The sequence below is a fragment of the Hyperolius riggenbachi genome, chromosome 12 (assembly GCF_040937935.1).
Source record: "Hyperolius riggenbachi isolate aHypRig1 chromosome 12, aHypRig1.pri, whole genome shotgun sequence".
NCBI classification, from domain to species: domain Eukaryota; kingdom Metazoa; phylum Chordata; class Amphibia; order Anura; family Hyperoliidae; genus Hyperolius; species Hyperolius riggenbachi.
Genome location: NC_090657.1, coordinates 209262166 through 209280183, shown reverse-complemented (window position 1 = coordinate 209280183; position 18018 = coordinate 209262166). Strand labels below are relative to the sequence as shown.

The 18018-nt window shown below is 44.5% G+C and overlaps 1 protein-coding gene across 1 annotated transcript in view; it reads left to right on the top strand.

Annotated features, from left to right (window-relative positions):
* The first annotated feature begins 17811 nt into the window (after window positions 1-17811).
* Window positions 17812-18018, top strand: part of LOC137541042 (myosin-3-like) — a 37255-nt gene continuing 37048 nt past the window's right edge. Inside the window, exon 1 of the mRNA XM_068262191.1 lies at window positions 17812-17942. The gene's annotated coding sequence lies outside the window, so the exon portion shown is untranslated. The remainder of the gene's footprint in view (window positions 17943-18018) is intronic.

Sequence of the window (18018 nt, the reverse complement as noted above, 5' to 3'; positions counted from 1 at the left end):
GAGACAAATAGGCTACCACTGAGCAGAGGCAACAAAACATTCAATCTACTTTGTAAATGTTTAAATATAAAATAAAACCATGGGATGTCTAATAAAAAGTCAATGTTAGGAGTAGGAGGATAAATACAATTGTTTATCTCATATGTTTATTTTCACCTCGGGTTCACTTTAAAAGGGCACTGTAGCGAGAGGGTAGTGGAAGCTGTCATATTTTCTTTTAAACTATACCAGTTGCCTGGCGGTCCTGCTGATCTCTGGCTGCAGTAGATCTGAATCACACACCTGTAACAAGCATGCAGCTAATCCAGTCAGAATCCAGTCAGAGCACCTGATCTGCATGCTTGTTCAGGGTCTATGGCAGTCTTTATACCTTGAAGGAACCCTGCAAATATTTTTTGGATCTCAAGGAAACCCTGCAAATAGTTGCCCAGCAGCCCAGCTGATCTATTTGACTGCAATAACGTCTGAATAACGCCAGAAACAAGCACACAGCTAATCTTGTCAGATCTGACAATATTGTCAGAAACACCTGATCTACTGCATGCTTGTTCAGGGTGTATGGCTAAAGTTTTAGATGCAGAGGATCAGCAGGGCTGCCAGGCAACTGGTATTTCTTAAAAGAAAATAAAAATGGCAGCTTCTATAGCCCCATCATTTCAGTTGTCCTTTAAGTTTAGTGGAGTCATTAATTTTTGACATGGTTGTTGTGGCATTTGGTGAAGTATTTTTCAATACATGTAATAAACATTAAAAAAATAAATACTGTGTAGTGTGTTTTCCTTGGACTTTGGATTATACTACAATTTGTTAAAGATCGCAAATCATTAATGAATAAGCAGAAAAAGAGAAAATCAGGAAGAAGACCGGCAATTTTTCACATCCTAAAAGTTGAAAATTAGTGGTATAAAGCAGTGTTTCTCAACATTTTATTGGTATGTACCCCTTTTAAAACCCTGTACTCACCAAGTACCCCCAGCATGGTAAACATTACCACACGTACCCCTTGACAAATATATATTTAATCGTAGTACATTATAATTGGTTCTAAACCATTTCCAAGCATTTACTATTGCTTTTAATTAGCTAAAATACTAATTTGGTGCTGTTTAAATAAGATTTATCATTTTCTAAAACTCTAAATTTGTTATTTTTGGTTAAGTATAATCAAGCCCGAGTACCCCCTAGAACCCTCAGAAGTACCCCCTGGGGTACGCGTACCACACGTTGAGAACCTATGGTATAAAGGACCCCTGCGACATAAAACACTTACCTAGGGGAGGAGGAAGCCTCTGGATCCTAATGAGGTTTCCCCATCTTCCTCTGCAGACCTGATCCAGTGCTGGCTTAGGGCTGGTGCACACCAAGAGCGTCTTCTGAGCGTTTAACCACTTCAGCCTTCAGTCGTTTTTCACCTTATGCATCCGAGCAATTTTCACCTCCCATTCATTTGCCAATAACTTTATCGCTAATTATCACAATGAATTGATCTATATCTTATTTTTTTCCGCCACCAATTAGGCTTTCTTTGGGTGGTACATTTTGTTAATTATTTTTTCCTAAATGCATTTTAAAAGGAATATTAAAGTGGTCTAACACACAGCATTTCAACTTTGCTTTAAAAGATTGCTTACGGCTTAGAAACTATTATGGCAATTTTTTTTTTTTAGCAGACATTCACTGAATGGGTTAAACATGACATTTTAAGGCACGTTCACACGCTAGATAGGCTGGAACGACGGGTCCGTCAGACCCTCCCGCTGGGCGGGCGTTCCAGCGACAGTCCAGCGTGTGTACAGTCTGTCAGGCAGACTGATGAGGCTGTTTCTGAACGATCCGCCCCAAGAACTGGACAGGATCACGAGCAGTTCACTTACTTGTAGTTCATGCCACGCTTCACATGACTCTGATGCTTCCTCCTTCCAAGAAAGCATCGGCATTACTGAAGCTGCAAGTAAGTGAACTCCCTGAGCCCCTGTCCTCTTCTCTGTGGGCTGTATTGCAGAGTACAGGATTATTTGGCATTTAACCAGTTAATACATTTGGTACAGTATATTTATACCCCCAGAGACTTCATCTTAACTCCAGGAACGTAGATGTAAGTATCTCGCCGCAATGTGCGCTCCCGTCATGCGTGCGCGTTCTAAGTGTCTGTGATCAATGATCACCAGCATCAATGAGATGCCGTGATCATTGATAAAACGAAAGTAGAAAACGCACACATTATTTCCTGTTGATAACGGTACACACAGGAAAATAAAGTGGGGGGGCATCTAGTGGCCAAATAGTAAAATTACACTGACATACATCCCAATTTAAAAAAATACATACAATATCCCATTAATTAACCCCTTACCTCCACTCCCATAGTTAACAAAATAAAGCTTTTTTTTTTTTTTTTATAAAAAACAAAACAAAAAAACAATTGACATAAAAAAAGAACATAAAGTTACCTTAGTGACTCAGGGGTATATTACTGTTATTTTTACAAATATGGGCTTGCAATTAGTAACGGATGCAAAATGGAAAAAATACACCTATATATTAAAATAAAATATTTTCGCCATACATTGTACCAGGGACATTACTTTAAACGTTGTAATAACCAGGACAAATTGGCAAATAAAATGTGTGGGTTTTATCCATAGTAGCACATTTTATTTTAATTTTCTCATTTTTTTCTTTTTCCTGTTTAAAAACCTTTAGAATAAAATAATTAGAATACCACCCAAAGAAAGCCTAATAGGTGGTGAACAGGTGGTGAAAGTACAGTTTATCGGCTTTGAAAGTTGCCTTTTTATTTTATTGCATGACTGCTGTATTTATATTGTACAGTATGTTGCAATGTATCTAGTGATCACTTCTCAGCTCTCTCTGCTTTTGCTGTGTGTGAAGCTCAGTTTCAGCACTGCCAGGAATGTTTACTAAAGGTAGCCATACATCAGGTGACTTGGCGGCCGATCGACCATCCGATTTGATAATTGTAATAGAATCAGATGAAAATTGGTGCTGCCAAGTGCATACTTGACCAACAATGCAACCAATTACAGGACGAAATTGGTCACATAAGTCGATCGCGCATACTGCAAGATGATGAGTCAACTTGCTTGATCTGGTTCGGAGAGGTAATGACGTGCAATTTCGGGATGATCAATGAATGTGATTCAACCCCCAGAGCTGTCTCCCCTAATGTTAAGTGTCCCGCCCAGTGCATGTAATACATTACCTTTCTGCCGCTCATACTTGTCCCCACTAGAGGATCCGTGAGCGACTGCGAGGGCACAGGACAGCTGCAGGGGCTGGTAGAAGACACAGGTGAGTAAAATTGATTTTTCATTCCAGGCTTAAGTATCTCTTTAACATTAGGAGGTAAGCGACGAGGCAGTTGGATGTGGCGTCACAAGGCCGATTTCAAATCGATTTCAGCATGAAATTGATCAGGAATCGGCCTGCGGTTTATGGGCAGCCGACAGATTATCAAATTCGATTGGAGAGAGATTTGTCTCTTGGTCAAATCTGCTCATCATCGCTAGCCTAATTGTATGGCTAGCTTAATTGTGACTGATAAGGAAATGTTTTTCTTTTTTATATATATATTATCTTTTTATTAAATTTTCATTCTGATAAGGAAATGTTAAAGAGAACCCGAGGTGGGTTTAAAGAATATTATCTGCATACAGAGGCTGGATCTGCCTATACAGCCCAGCCTCTGTTGCTATCCCAAACCCCCCTAAGGTCCCCCTGCACTCTGCAATCCCTCATAAATCACAGCCACGCTGCTGACAAACAGCTTGTCAGAGCTGGCTGTGTTTTTCTCTATAGTGTCAGTCTGCTGCTCTCCCCGCCTCCTGCAGAGATCCTGTCCCTGCCTGCCTCCTTCCCTCCCTACTGATTGGAGGGAAGGGATGGGGGCAGGGACCGGAGCTATGCAGGAGGCGGGGGAGCAGCTGAGACTGACACTACAGATGTAAACACAGCAGCACAGCGCGGCTGTGATTTATGAGGGATTGCAGAGTGCAGGGGGACCTTAGTGGGGTTTGGGATAGCAACAGAGGCTGGGCTGTATAGGCAGATCCAGCCTCTGTATGCAGATAACATTCTTTAAACCCACCTCGGGTTCTCTTTAATAAATAATGCAATTACCTCTTTGGATTAGGCAACAAGTTTTTCACTGAAGAGGAAAGTCCTGTGTTTAACTGTTTGAATGCTGTTCTGCTACCAGTTTTTGTTTGTGATAATAGGTTTTATGTTGTAAATAATTTTTTTAGAGCAAAGAAGACATGAGTTTCATACCACTTTAAGGATGAGAGACAGAAAGGGAAAGAAAATGAGCCAGAAAAGAAAATGGTAAGAGGCCGTTTGGGTTGGCTTGAAAAGAGAGGAAGTATGTATGGGGACAGAACTAGATACAAAAAAAGTTAGTATTGAAAAGGGGTATGAGCCCAAACCTCCTAGAAGCTTTAGGCCGGTTTCACACTGGCAACCGGCATTGTAGGAGTGTTGAGGTGTGATGATAGCATTGCACTGCAACACTAAAAACAACCTTTGGGGATTACCACGACATGCGCTCTAATCTCCCTTCTGGCTGCAAGCCAAGCAGGAAGTGAGACTCTTTAGCGCTCACTTCCTGTGGCCGAAATTTGAATTGCAAGGAAGTATACTGAAAAAATATACTTCCGCGCATGCATGCTGCAACACAGATGCCAAACATTTAAAAATGTTTGCGTCGCCATAGACTTCCATGACTTCCGGTCACTGTGCATGTTGCCTGACAACGCGCTGTTGCCTGGGCGGCACTGCGCCAGGTATAAAATGCCCCATAGACTTTCATTGGCGTAGCGTTCAGGGCTGTGGAGTCATGGAGTCAGAGTATTTTTTGGGTACCTGGAGTCTGGGAAAAATGCTCCGACTCCTAATGAATTTAAACTGTAATTAAGATAAAAAATATGATAAAATGTTCTATTTCTCAGATAATAGTCATCATAAATAATTTATATATATACAGTAGTAGCTGTGCTTAGTCCACAAAAATGAAATAAACCAATCAAAAATAGTTACTTGTGCTGCTTCAATTAAACAGTCCCCATATTTTTAAAGTCAGATATACACATCTGATTGTGACTGTATATATGATGTGCAACAAGGTGCAAAGTGGATAGCACTCCTAAAGTATCTCCAATGATGTGCCAGGGTCTATTGGTCAGGCAGCACTCCTGGATCCAAGAACGAATTGTAGCAAGTAAAGACTGGCACCATCCAGCTTGTATTATTGCTCTTTAATGTTACAAAGACACTGCATACATAGTGCACCGTTTCGGAGGAACATACCTCCTTTGTCAAGCTTCAAAACAGTGTTTACTCAAGTAGTAGGATATATATGATGTGTACACAGGAATCTCTTATATACAGTATGTTACGGCCAGAACCGAAGTCTGGCCACTTCGGGATCTGGCCAGCCAAAACGTGACGTGGCCGTGCCTCTGCGGCCAATGTTAGAAATGAAATAATTCCCGTAAGTTTCATGTATTTTCTGGCCGTCTTGCTGCGGCCAAATGTATCAAAAGTTAGTTACTGTTAGAACCTGCTTCTATATCACTTTGCTTCGACACCAGTAACTTCTTACAGTTACGTCTCACAGACTATTGAGATCACTTGACTCTCCACACAGCAAGCAGGAAATAGACTTCCTCAGGCTTCTTCAAGGTTTACGTTATTTATTCAAGTAACAGAAATACAGATAGATACAGTTTATCATCTCCTGGCCAAGCAGACTTCCATGTTGCGTTACAGCTGCGTGAGTACCTTCCTGCTGAAAGTACCCAGGTCTTCTTGTATCTACTCTATGTTACATCTAGACTACCTATGTACAGCATACATTATATCAGATTACAGAAAGGAAGCACATACTTAGAGGTCCCAGTCAGCCTTGCGAGCTATTGCGAAAGTAAAGAGCAGAATGAGCTCCCATAGCTCCCTCAGCCTTTAGCACTGACTAGGAAAGAGTTAAATATGACATCATCTTCGCCACCCCCTAGATCAGGCTATCGGTGGACCCACTCGTGGTGTCATCATACACACCTACTTGATTAATAATCAATGAGGCTCCTGACCTATATGCAGGAATGTGGTTATTTACATAACATGGCTTATGTTTATGGTTCTAGTGGCGGTACATGCCCAGGTCAGGGAGACCTGCGGCCTTGTACTAGAACAGCTTCTTGGTATGTTCTAGTTCTGCTGACAGAACTGCAGATTTTCTCTCTCAGAGAAAATCCCCTTAAAGGGCCGATCTGCACTCCAAGCCTTTTTGACTAACTCAGTCCAAATAACTGAGGCCTACTTAAATTATAACAATCCCCCCTAAAAAGGCTTGATCCGCAGATCCCCACTTCTGAACCTAACCGTACCTGGTTTCTTTCCTTTATGTTTCACTTTTCGATGTTCGTGCTCACACACCTTCTCTGCTCTAGGCGGTTACCCCTGGAAGAGAGAGAGCAAGACCTCTTGGTCTTCCTGGAACCAGGCTCTCTGGGGAGGCCCTACTTCTAAATCCCTCTATACCACATGCTCAGCATTTGCGTCACTTACGTATTACTCACAAACTTGCATGACCACAGAAAAGTGAAACTCGTTTGTTTGTTACTCAATGGAGCAGTGCCAGGTGCCTTCTAAAAGAGCGCCTTTATACAATCAACTCCATCACCGGTACTACTAAACCTATACCCGTAACCCTGTATATCCCTTAATTTGAAAATATCGGTTCAGGAGATTGTTTATGAGGCACCAATCTCTGGACCAGGTTAATTTGTTTTACGTAATTTTAACACGCAACCTCACCTGGATAATGATGCCTAACGTTGTCATCCCCATCCAGACGACCAGTGGGTGTAGAAAGAACTTTGGAACTGCAGAGGCCCAGTCCGAGTGTCCCTGGAACATCACCGGAACCTTTGTCCACCAGGTCAGACTGGCACTCACCTGCTCATTTTTGTGTTCTACCTCGTTAAGATCACCTGTATCATGGTGAAATCTTACCTCTAACTTAGTGTACTGTTTGTTTAACCTTTGTAACAAAATGTGGTCGTCTTGGATCAAACCCTGTTCCCCTTTGTCCCATGTCGTGTTCTCTTTCAGGACGAAAACTACCCGTGAAACTTTGCACTTTAGAGTTCTCTTAACAATTTGAGAAACAACGTCATCCAACCTGGATGACTGGATCCATATGGGATCTCCGCTCCCACAATATGTTCCCCTTGGAAAATCTCCCTTATCGGAACAATTATGAGAATATACCTTGAATGTATCATTAGACCTTATGTTAAAAAAACAAACCTTTCCTTCAGCCACCGGAACTATCGGTTGGGCTTCAGCGTGGATCTTTTGAATAGTAGCCTCGCATTCTGCGTTATTGAGCCTGCAGGCTTCTTCACTAAATTTGACTTGCCCCGGCCAACGCAGGTACTTCTGCAAGAATTGCCCGCATGAGGACAACTCTACTTGCTTCACCTCCCCGTCTATCACCAAAAATGTTGACCTCTCAGGTCCTGGTGTGAGACACGGGTTGAGGTGGGAACTAAGGAAGTGGCGGTGCCTAAAGGAATGTTGCACCGTTTCCCTTTGTTCACCCAAACATCTCGAAGCTGCCATGCAAAAGATCCTTCTCCCGAAAAATTAATATACCTCCCCTTGTCCAATCTCAGTTGGACAGGATCTTTAAGCATCTCCCTGACAAAATATGCCCCCAACTGTCCTGATTGGACCTCTTCCCCCCTTACGTCCTGAGGCACAATATGTACCTGAGGTCGGGAAGACAGTACTCTCTGCAATCTTTCAATTAAGAGTACCTCTTCACTTACCCACCTAGCATGAGGATAAGCGGCTGCATATGGACTGTGTAATATCGTCCCCTGTGGTGACCCGTGTGGTGTGAATGGGGTTCCCTGTGTTGGCTTTCCCTCCCCCGGGACCGCTCTCCCCACCCTCTTTGTCACCTGGAGATGTGGCTTGATCTCGATTTTTACTTCTTGTTTCGAGAACCACCCACCCTCGGCTTTCCAGCCTTTACGTGTGTATAGTTGTTTCAGAGGCACTCTCTGTTGGTAGCTCCAGAGTGTGATGTTGTCCCCCGCGTCTCTCCGGCAGGAGAATTGACGCCTCCTACTCGTTCCTCTCCAATCTGGAACCATCTCATAACCAAGACAAGGTACCCCTGAATCACACACTCCACCTTTTGCATGTACCCATTGTACTGCAATGTACCTTTTAACAAACCTTTGGATCGGTGCGTCGATTCTGGTAGTGTGGTACTCAATAGCAGATTTATACTGCCATTCAATTCCCACTGCCCGCACACCTGACCCTTCAGACCTTTCACCCACATTGTGCCCTGAAATTTGTTTTCTCCTGGCAGAAGTGCTCTTTTCCTCCGTCCCTGCATGGTCCATCTGTGCCAAGCGGAGGGAGGTGTGAAAGGATTAGTACCTTTGTCACCCAACATTAACATGCTTGGGCCTTGCATTCTCATTAACCCCTTATTATACATGAGAATGTCCTCTCTTCGTTCTCCTAGGACGGAATGACAACCTAGGATCACCATCAGCACGGTACTCTTCATTATAAAAGCACCACCTTGGGAAAGAAAAACATTAGCAATTTGCACTATGCTTTGCTCAGTCAGTTTTTTTAGACGTTTTCCGATCTCAGGAACCTCGGTTTTTAGTCTCTTTCCAATTTCAGGAATCTCGTGTTTTAGTCTCTTTCCAATTTCAGGAATCTCGTGTTTCTCCAAACTTAGATTGGCATCTGGAACCTTTCGCTTATCCGACTGACATCTCCATCTTTGCTGCCAGCACTGCAGCTGTCTCGATTCCTTATTGCCCAACTCCTGAAATCAAAATACCAACAAATCAATTCTTATTAATGATTTGGGATTCGCCCTGCGGCTTGTACTCTGTAAACTTTAAGTTGATCAATATATATCGTAATTGATCTCGTTGCTTTATGGTTCTCATGAACTCTGTTTACTCTTATTGGTAGATTGGAGTTAAACTTCACCCCCCTACGTCAGTACTATCCTCAGTACTTACCTGTTTAAAATATGCTCCCGCGGACTTCACCTCTGGAAGCTCTCACCTCATTGCAGCTCCCTCCACATCCCCCCCTATCTGTCCATGCGCGGCCGTCGCATGCACAGATTACGGATGCCACACCTGTTGCTGCTTTGCAGGTAACCCTGCAATGCTCTTACTCATTTTCGCATTAACTTATCTAGATCTTCATCGCGATGCCAGCTCTGCTAGAAATTCTGTGTGTTGTACCCTCTGATCAATGTTTGCCGTGCCACTATCTAAACTGCAAAAAAAAATAAAAATGGCTGCCTCCCTGTAGGAAGGAGCATTTAACACTTAAACTACACCGGGTGCAGGGCTAAGCATACCAGCGTCACATGCCTGTATGCAGATCCCTGACTGCCCATGTGGTAGGTAGTCACATGGCAAACACCGTACTGATACACTGTCACTCTGTACATGGCAATTCTTTCATTTGTATAATTGCCCCATGAACTGCTGTCAGTTCTTGTTCTTTGTGCTACAATTGATATGAGCTGGAAAAAAACATATTTGACCAATCAGTGGACGAAAAAAAACGCACAAAAAACAGCCCCAGCCCAGCATAGACCTCTTAGTCAAGCTCTGGCCCTGTCCACGACAAAAACCGGAAAAAAACGTTACCGCTCTGCAGCAGCGGCGACGGAAACCCGGGATTGGTTAACTCCCTTTTTTCCAACTCCGGCACCCACCTGATGCACTGTCCCCCCCTATACTCTATTGGGAACTCATGCTGCACCACCCATTAAGGTGCCCCACTTACAGGAATAATCCCGTAAGCAACTCAGTACAGACACTTTCCTGACCTGCTCTGCTACGTGTGTCCCTGCACCTAGCTGGGACACACTTCCTATCCGTGCTCCTGCTAATCTGACAGTAATAGCTTGGTGCACGTATCCTGGCATTCCTTTCCATGGACTCAGGGAAAAACTCTGGGGAAATACTTCGAGAACCGAGACACACAGTAGCATGTCTCTGTATTTCTACCCCCCCTCCCTTTCAGCCGCGAGCACAGCCTGACATGACGTGGATCCCCCAGCCCCTCCTCCCCCCTTCCATGACGTGTGGGGGCCATGACTCTTGAGGGCGGGCCCTCTCCACTGCCGCCATATTGAGTCCTGGACTGCCAGCTAAGATGGCTGCTCCCATAGCAGCCTCTCGATCCTATAACTTTAGGAAAGAAAACAAACTCACACAGAACATACATTTTTATGCATAGTTACACACAGCATCGATACATTTTACCGAGAGTCAGCCTTCCGCTACCTATACTCTCTGGGATGCTTGCCAAACTTGAGACAAACCGGGTCACAGCTGCAATGCTAAATATTTTACATCTTAGCATCACCCAGGAACGTAGAAACCTCTCTCTCCTCACAAATCATCTGCAGCATATCTCCGCCATAACCCAGAACTACTCAAGCGCACAGCGTAACTCCAAACCATATTAACAGCTAGTACTTCTGAGACGCACATTTATCAGTCTGACATGACTACAACATTAAACCTATATATACATTTAGAACTTTTAGCGGCCCTGACTGGAACTAGATAAACTTGCACCTCTCACTACGCTATCCACTACGGACAGAGAGGAAAAAAAACACACTGATCGGGCTCTGGAAAAACGCCAGCTCAGCGAAGAAAAAACTTCTAAGTTTTACAACTGTCTCAACTCCCCTCTCCTGTCTACTCAGCTATCTCTCTCTTTCTTCTCTCCCCTCTCCTCTCCCCCCATCCATTACTAACAGACTGGAACACTGCTGTTCTCTCTCTGCCGCGGGGGACCCCCCCTATCTGTCTGGCACCCTTCCCAGTCTCTGGACGGGGAGAAAAAAACCAAAACCAACATAGGAGGAACGAAAAAAAAAATGAAGCACGCAGCCTCCACGCTGCAATTAACACAGAATGTACATATAACAACGTAAATCTTACGTGCCTGAGCCGCGGACTTCGTACGCCTGCCAATTCGACCAGCTTTTGGCAACTTCTCCACGAAACTGAGTGGATCCCTGGAACTCCTGAGCGTCATCTCTGTGTACCCACACTGGCTCAGCGGATCGATCTCCAGCGGCAGCTGCCAGCCGGCCTCGGAGCGTTCCAGTCACCTGCGGTCCGGTTTAGGCTATTGACTGATGTGCACTTACAGTCAAAGTTTAACATCCAAGAGTTTCGCCGCTGATCCTCGAATTGCAGCCCGTGTGCTTGCTTGGCTCACACAACGCACACTCCCCACACCACTTATCAGTCTCAGCTTGATAAGCTTTACAGTCCGCGTCTATTCCGCTTGTTTTGCTGTGGAATATCTTGAAAACTTCTTCGGCCCCGGCCCCCGTCTGCCTGTTTTGCTAGGCAGGGAAGGGTTTCAGCACCACTGTTAGAACCTGCTTCTATATCACCTTGCTTCGACACCAGTAACTTCTTACAGTTACGTCTCACAGACTATTGAGATCACTTGACTCTCCACACAGCAAGCAGGAAATAGACTTCCTCAGGCTTCTTCAAGGTTTACGTTATTTATTCAAGTAACAGAAATACAGATAGATACAGTTTATCATCTCCTGGCCAAGCAGACTTCCATGTTGCGTTACAGCTGCGTGAGTACCTTCCTGCTGAAAGTACCCAGGTCTTCTTGTATCTACTCTATGTTACATCTAGACTACCTATGTACAGCATACATTATATCAGATTACAGAAAGGAAGCACATACTTAGAGGTCCCAGTCAGCCTTGCGAGCTATTGCGAAAGTAAAGAGCAGAATGAGCTCCCATAGCTCCCTCAGCCTTTAGCACTGACTAGGAAAGAGTTAAATATGACATCATCTTCGCCACCCCCTAGATCAGGCTATTGGTGGACCCACTCGTGGTGTCATCATACACACCTACTTGATTAATAATCAATGAGGCTCCTGACCTATATGCAGGAATGTGGTTATTTACATAACATGGCTTATGTTTATGGTTCTAGTGGCGGTACATGCCCAGGTCAGGGAGACCTGCGGCCTTGTACTAGAACAGCTTCTTGGTATGTTCTAGTTCTGCTGACAGAACTGCAGATTTTCTCTCTCAGAGAAAATCCCCTTAAAGGGCCGATCTGCACTCCAAGCCTTTTTGACTAACTCAGTCCAAATAACTGAGGCCTACTTAAATTATAACAGTTACTTTAATTAAATTAAGCCGGCGGCAATGTAACAGATGAAGCCGCCGGCTTCGGCTCTGCCTCCTCTCCTCCCCCTGCCTCTCTCCTATACAACATTGGCAGCCGGAGGACACGCGTGTCCCCCCAGAGTCGTTCGTCGCAAGAAACAAGCAGAGCGGGGAGGCTGCAGACATTGCTTCTGCCAGCACCCACTCTGCAAGAACAAACGGCAGGATTCCCTCCCACAACGAACGCCAGAAAATACATGAAACTTACGGGAATCATTTCATTTCTGGCATTGGCCGCAGGGGCACGGCCACGTCGCGTTTTGGCCGGCCAGATCCCGAAGTGGCCAGACTTCGGGTTCTGGCCGTAACATATATACTAAATAACATCTATGCTGTAAGAATAAAGATGTGTAGCTGTGTCACTAATAGAGATGGTCAATGAGATGGAAATAATTCTGCGCTGATGCTGGTTTATGCAAATGTATGCCCTCCCTTTGCTCATGAAATCAAATAATTTGATATGTTGTTAAAATTTGGTTTGGTGATTACGAATTAAAGGGTACCTGAGACGGATTAAAAGAAAAGTTTTAAACATACCTGGGGCTTCCTCCAGCCCCCTTCAGGCTAATCAGTCCCTCGCTGTCCTCCTCCGCCACCTGGATCTTCTGCTATGAGTCCCGGTAATTCAGCCAGTCAGCGCAGTCCAGCCGCTTGCCGCCCCCACAGCCAGGAGCGTTCTGCACCTGCAATAGTGCTGCACAGGTGTCGTACGTTCCTGGCGGCGGAGTGTGTGCATGCGCACCAAGCCCGACTGGCTTAAGTACCTGCACTCATAGCAGAAGATCCAGGTGGTGGAGGAGGACAACGAGGGACTGATTAGCCTGAAGGGGGCTGGAGGAAGCCCCAAGTATGTATAAAACTTTCATCTACTGTATCTCAGGTTTACTTTGTTACACAGTATTACTACTGTATACTCTACATATGCACTCCCCACAGAGCAGCAGGGAATCCACTGAGAATGTTGTGCACATTGAATACAGAGGTGTTGTCTATCACCCATAAACCTGGTTTAGATTGTGCATGAAGAATGTGTAATAGAGGAAGAATCGCCTCATTCCCCTACAGAGTACCTGCACATCATTCTTACATGTACACACAGTTACATTGCCTAGGGCCTGATAGATGTTCTTTGTTCCTGTCTGTACCTTCTACAAGTACTCTTACCAAGGACTAGTTTTAGAGGCAGAAGATCTGCCGGATAGCTAGGGAACTGGTATTAATTATAAGGGAATAAATATGAAAGCCTCTATATCCCTCTCACTTCAGTTGTCTTTTAAAATTCCTAAGCGTTGGCAGTTAAGAGATGCATTTCATGTTACATACTTTCAATCAACAAATTATAATATGCAAATTAGAGGAGTCGGAGTCAGTGGAATCCTAACCTGTGGATTTGGAGTCGGTGGATTTTTTTACCGACTCCACAGCCCTGGTAGCGTTACCCTGTGGCAAAACAGGGCAGTGTAAAGGGGGCCTGAGGAGTTTATCCAGCAGCATAGGAGTAAGGTGTTCTATTTTATATACCCAGTACACTTATCTTTTTTGTTTGTTGCATCGCCCTGCCCCAAGACTTTTTCCAAAGGACCCCAGTTCCTGCTATGCTTCCCCCCCACCCCCCCTCCACACACATTCTTACTGGGCGCCAGTGCAAGTTTTACATGGAGCCTCCTCAAGCACTCTATACATAGCATTTGATGTAGAGCACCAAACCCTGCCAAGGACAAGCCGCAGTTACATAGTTATTTGGATTGAAAAAAGACATACGTCCATCGAGTTCAACCAGAATACAAAGTACAACACCAGCCTGCTCCCTCACATATCCCTGTTGATCCAGAGGAAGGCGAAAAACCCTTACAAAGCATGGTCACGAGGGGTAACCAGGGTTAGGGGAATCGTTTATTAATGACCAGTTGACCTACGCCCGTTAGGTCTGTCACCGCCACATGTCAGCGCGCCCGACGCTTGCGGCCCCATGGCCCCGTCCTCTCCCTGTCCCAATGGCTGTCCGTGCTGTACATGCGCAGTAGTGCAAACGCACACAGGGACAGGGGGCGCAGGGACACTTGACGATTATTATATGTGATTACCTCTATTCAAAGCAGATATAAAAGTCATCAGTACCAGCCCAGCACCAATAAAGAGCTATTTTAGCAGCTGAAGGAAGGTCCCTTGTGCGGTCGCAAGCTCCGCATCCCCTTTTGCTACTTCACTGCTAAAACTCTCAGCAGAGAGACTGTTCATTTACACAGTGTCTGTACTCCATGTTGCTCTTAGGTGGTGCTGTGGAGCCTGAAATGAGCAGCAATGCCAACTGTCTCCTGCACAGTATACAGTACATAGTACACAGGTGTTGAACTCCAGGCCTGGAGGGCCAGATCCATGCCAGTGTTTAGGATGGTCTGAGAAAGCGAGGAATGTGTTCTACCTGATGGACCACACCTTTCCTGATTCAGACCCATCAACTAATTTGAGCTGTGTCAAAAATGTGTGAGGACCTCGGCCCTCGAAGGACCAGTTTGATGTCCCTGACACAGTAGGAGCAGCAGTGTGAAGTAACCAGGATGCTGGCTACAGTCAGCATGTGCTGATTTTCAGTCTGATTTCAGCAGTGATGGTCAATGAGACTCTAATCATTGTGAGGTGATGCTATTTGTAATTTTCCGCAGCTTGGAATTAGCCCAATCGAAATCATCAGCTACTCAAATTTCTTTAAATCCAAGCTGTATAACTATGCATGAAAATTGCCATAAAATTTGTATCAACTCCGTTATAGACTCTTGTTGCTACTCTGTGGATTTCATGGGGAACGTAAAGGCTAGTACACACTAGCAATTTTGATTGGCCAATGATTGGTCAATTTTACCACCTCCATGTAGTAAAGGGGCCAAACAGATTTTCTATTCTACGCAGATTATATAGGTAAATGGTCATACTACATGTAGGTGGTAAAATTGACCAATGATTGGCCTATCAAAATTGCTAGTGTGTACTAGGCTTAAGATGAAAGCCTGCAATGTCCTGCATCAATCTGCTTAGGCCGGTTTCCACTGGTAGCCATTTCTGATTCAGCTGGGGCTCCCGTTCTGCTGCGCAGACGTAGCCAGAATCGCTAAGCAATGCTATGCGCATACATCAAATAAGGGTGCCAGGAAGAAAGGGTGCGGGGTATAGCCGAAATGTTATAATATTGTCTATAACAATATTTGTATTGTTTCTTCATCTTTATCTGAAATAGAATAAATATGTTAAAATAACGGTAATAAAATCACAAAATATTGTCTACAACAATGAAAATGAAAATATGTGTACAGTCGTAGTAAGCATAGTAAAACATTGGTAAATATTACCGATATTTTACTATAACTAAACCTAACCCTACTTTTAAAATGCTATAAAAAGCTACAACGATAATTTATAAATTATCAAAATGAAAAATGTAAGTTGGATGGGCTGGCGCCTGCTATTTAATGGGCGCCCAAGTTTATTCTTTTATAATCCAAGAGTTGTGGAGGGGCACTTCATCTGGTAAGGTCTGGGTGCCTGATACTGTGGCATAGGCAAAGCCACCGCCATATACAGCAGACAAATGTATCGGCACTCAGTTTTTCAGAAAACACGCTCTTTATTGAGCCATAAGTTTCCACAAATAAAGCTGACAATTGTTTCGGGGACCATGCAGGGTTCCCCCTTTATCAAGGCGTTTGGTTACACTGTAACCACACGCCTTCATTAAGGGGGCCCCTGCGTGGCCCCCGAAACAATTGTTGGCTTTCTTTGTGGAAACATATGGCTCAATAAAGAGCGTGTTTTCTGAAAAACTGAGCGCTGATACATTTGTTCGCCAAATTTCTTCAATCCAGTATCTGCAATATCTGCTCGCTCTGTTTATACGAGGTAATCGGCAAGTACTGCTGTACTCCAGTGGCCGTCCATCCTGCCCCTTCCAGTCACATGACAACTGCCCACTTCCCTTTACAGTCAATCAAAGCCACCTACCTTCCCATACTGCCTGTTATTGGAAGTACTGGAGAGTAGCAGCCGGAAAGATGGATCTGGAGGATCTTTGTTGCTATCCCAGAAGCACTGGCGGAGAAGGGGCCTGCAGAGTATAAAAAAGGAAGACTAGGGGTTAGTGGGAGTATCTGTTTTATTCATTTATTTTTCCCCTATAGGTGTGTTATGGATTGGTGAGGCTTCACTGTTGGCACTGGTATCTAATGTGGGCATTCACAGGATGTGAAATCTGGATAACCTCTAGTCTTCAATAGAGCATCCAAGTCTGTACCAAGTAACTACCCCCGGAATTGCCCTTCCGATGCTGTAGAGAACGAGTGAGGGTCCACAGTTGACTTATGAAGTCGTAGCTAGAACTTCATTGGAGACAATGCAAGGTTGGTAGTTGACTCAGGGTCAGTCCATGCAGTAGGCAAGGGTAATTGGTAAACAGGCCAATGTTAGCACAAGTAGCAGAAAAGCCAGAGTTACTGGTCAAATTCAGGACAAGTGGCACACAAGGCAAGGTTGAGAGGCAGGCTAAGGTCCGTACAAGGGGCAGTTAAGGCAAGATCAGGATTACCCGGGTCAAAGACTTGATCAGCCAAGAACACGAGTTTGAGCACAACCAGAGTTGGACAGCACCTACTACTAGCTGAAGAGTTTTCAGGCACAAAACCTGGGTAATAGGGAACACCCAGATGTCAACTGTCACTGTCTCTTGTGCAGGCAGAATCATTATACATTCCCACATCTGACATTTTCTAAGACCATAAAGGCCCACAGGACAGATACTAGTAAATAATGAAACATGGTGTGTTATAGTGCAATGTCTGGACGTCTGATTTATGTAGTGTTCTCAATGTGCTTTCTAGTGTCTGATATGTAGAGGTCTTTGCCTTTCTGTCAGCAGAGGTGTTTGAAACGCTAAGCTCCCCATGGGTATTATAGTGGCTCATCCAGTCCGGTATGGGGCAGCCACAATGACATCCCTCTTTAATACTGCATGCCCTTTAAAAGCCCATTCTTCAGAGTTCTTGAGGAGCAGATCTTCTTACTGTGGTGCCATCTGCTGCATTCTTAGGAGACGAGGCCCATTCTCCTGGCACTGTTAATTCTCTCTATAAAAAGTCCACAAATAACACTGATGTCAAAGTCAGTGTGAAGGAGACTTTCCCAGCCTAACGGGTCCTGACCATTGTAGCTAGATGAGGTGCGGAGGGCTGGAAGAGATCCTTTTCACACACTGTTAACATCCACAGCTGCTAATACCCAGCACTAGGCACTATTTCACTTGTGGTCAGTGTTTAGTTGTCACTAGGACTATCCACTAATGAGGATGTCTTTATGGGCATTTCAGGGCCAGACTAAGTGGAATGTAAACTTTCCTTCTTAGCAGACTATTAACAGGCAGTCATGTTAAACCAGCGCAAGGCTAACCATTTGTATTAGAGAGGTTATTCAGCTGTAATTTCTAAGTATGTTTTTGTGGTTTAATACTTGTATTGCAGCCACACGCCTGCCTGTCTGAGTGCATCAGGAGCAGAGACTTAAGGGAAGGAGCGGAGTCCTCCACAGCACAGACTATATCAGAAGAGTTACTGGAAGGAGCAGAGTTTTTAAGAAGCACAGAGTATATCAGGTGAGGCGTTATATAGCCAGGGCTGTAGAGTCTGAGAAATTTTGGGTGCCTGGAGTTGGAGTCGGTGGTTTCATGA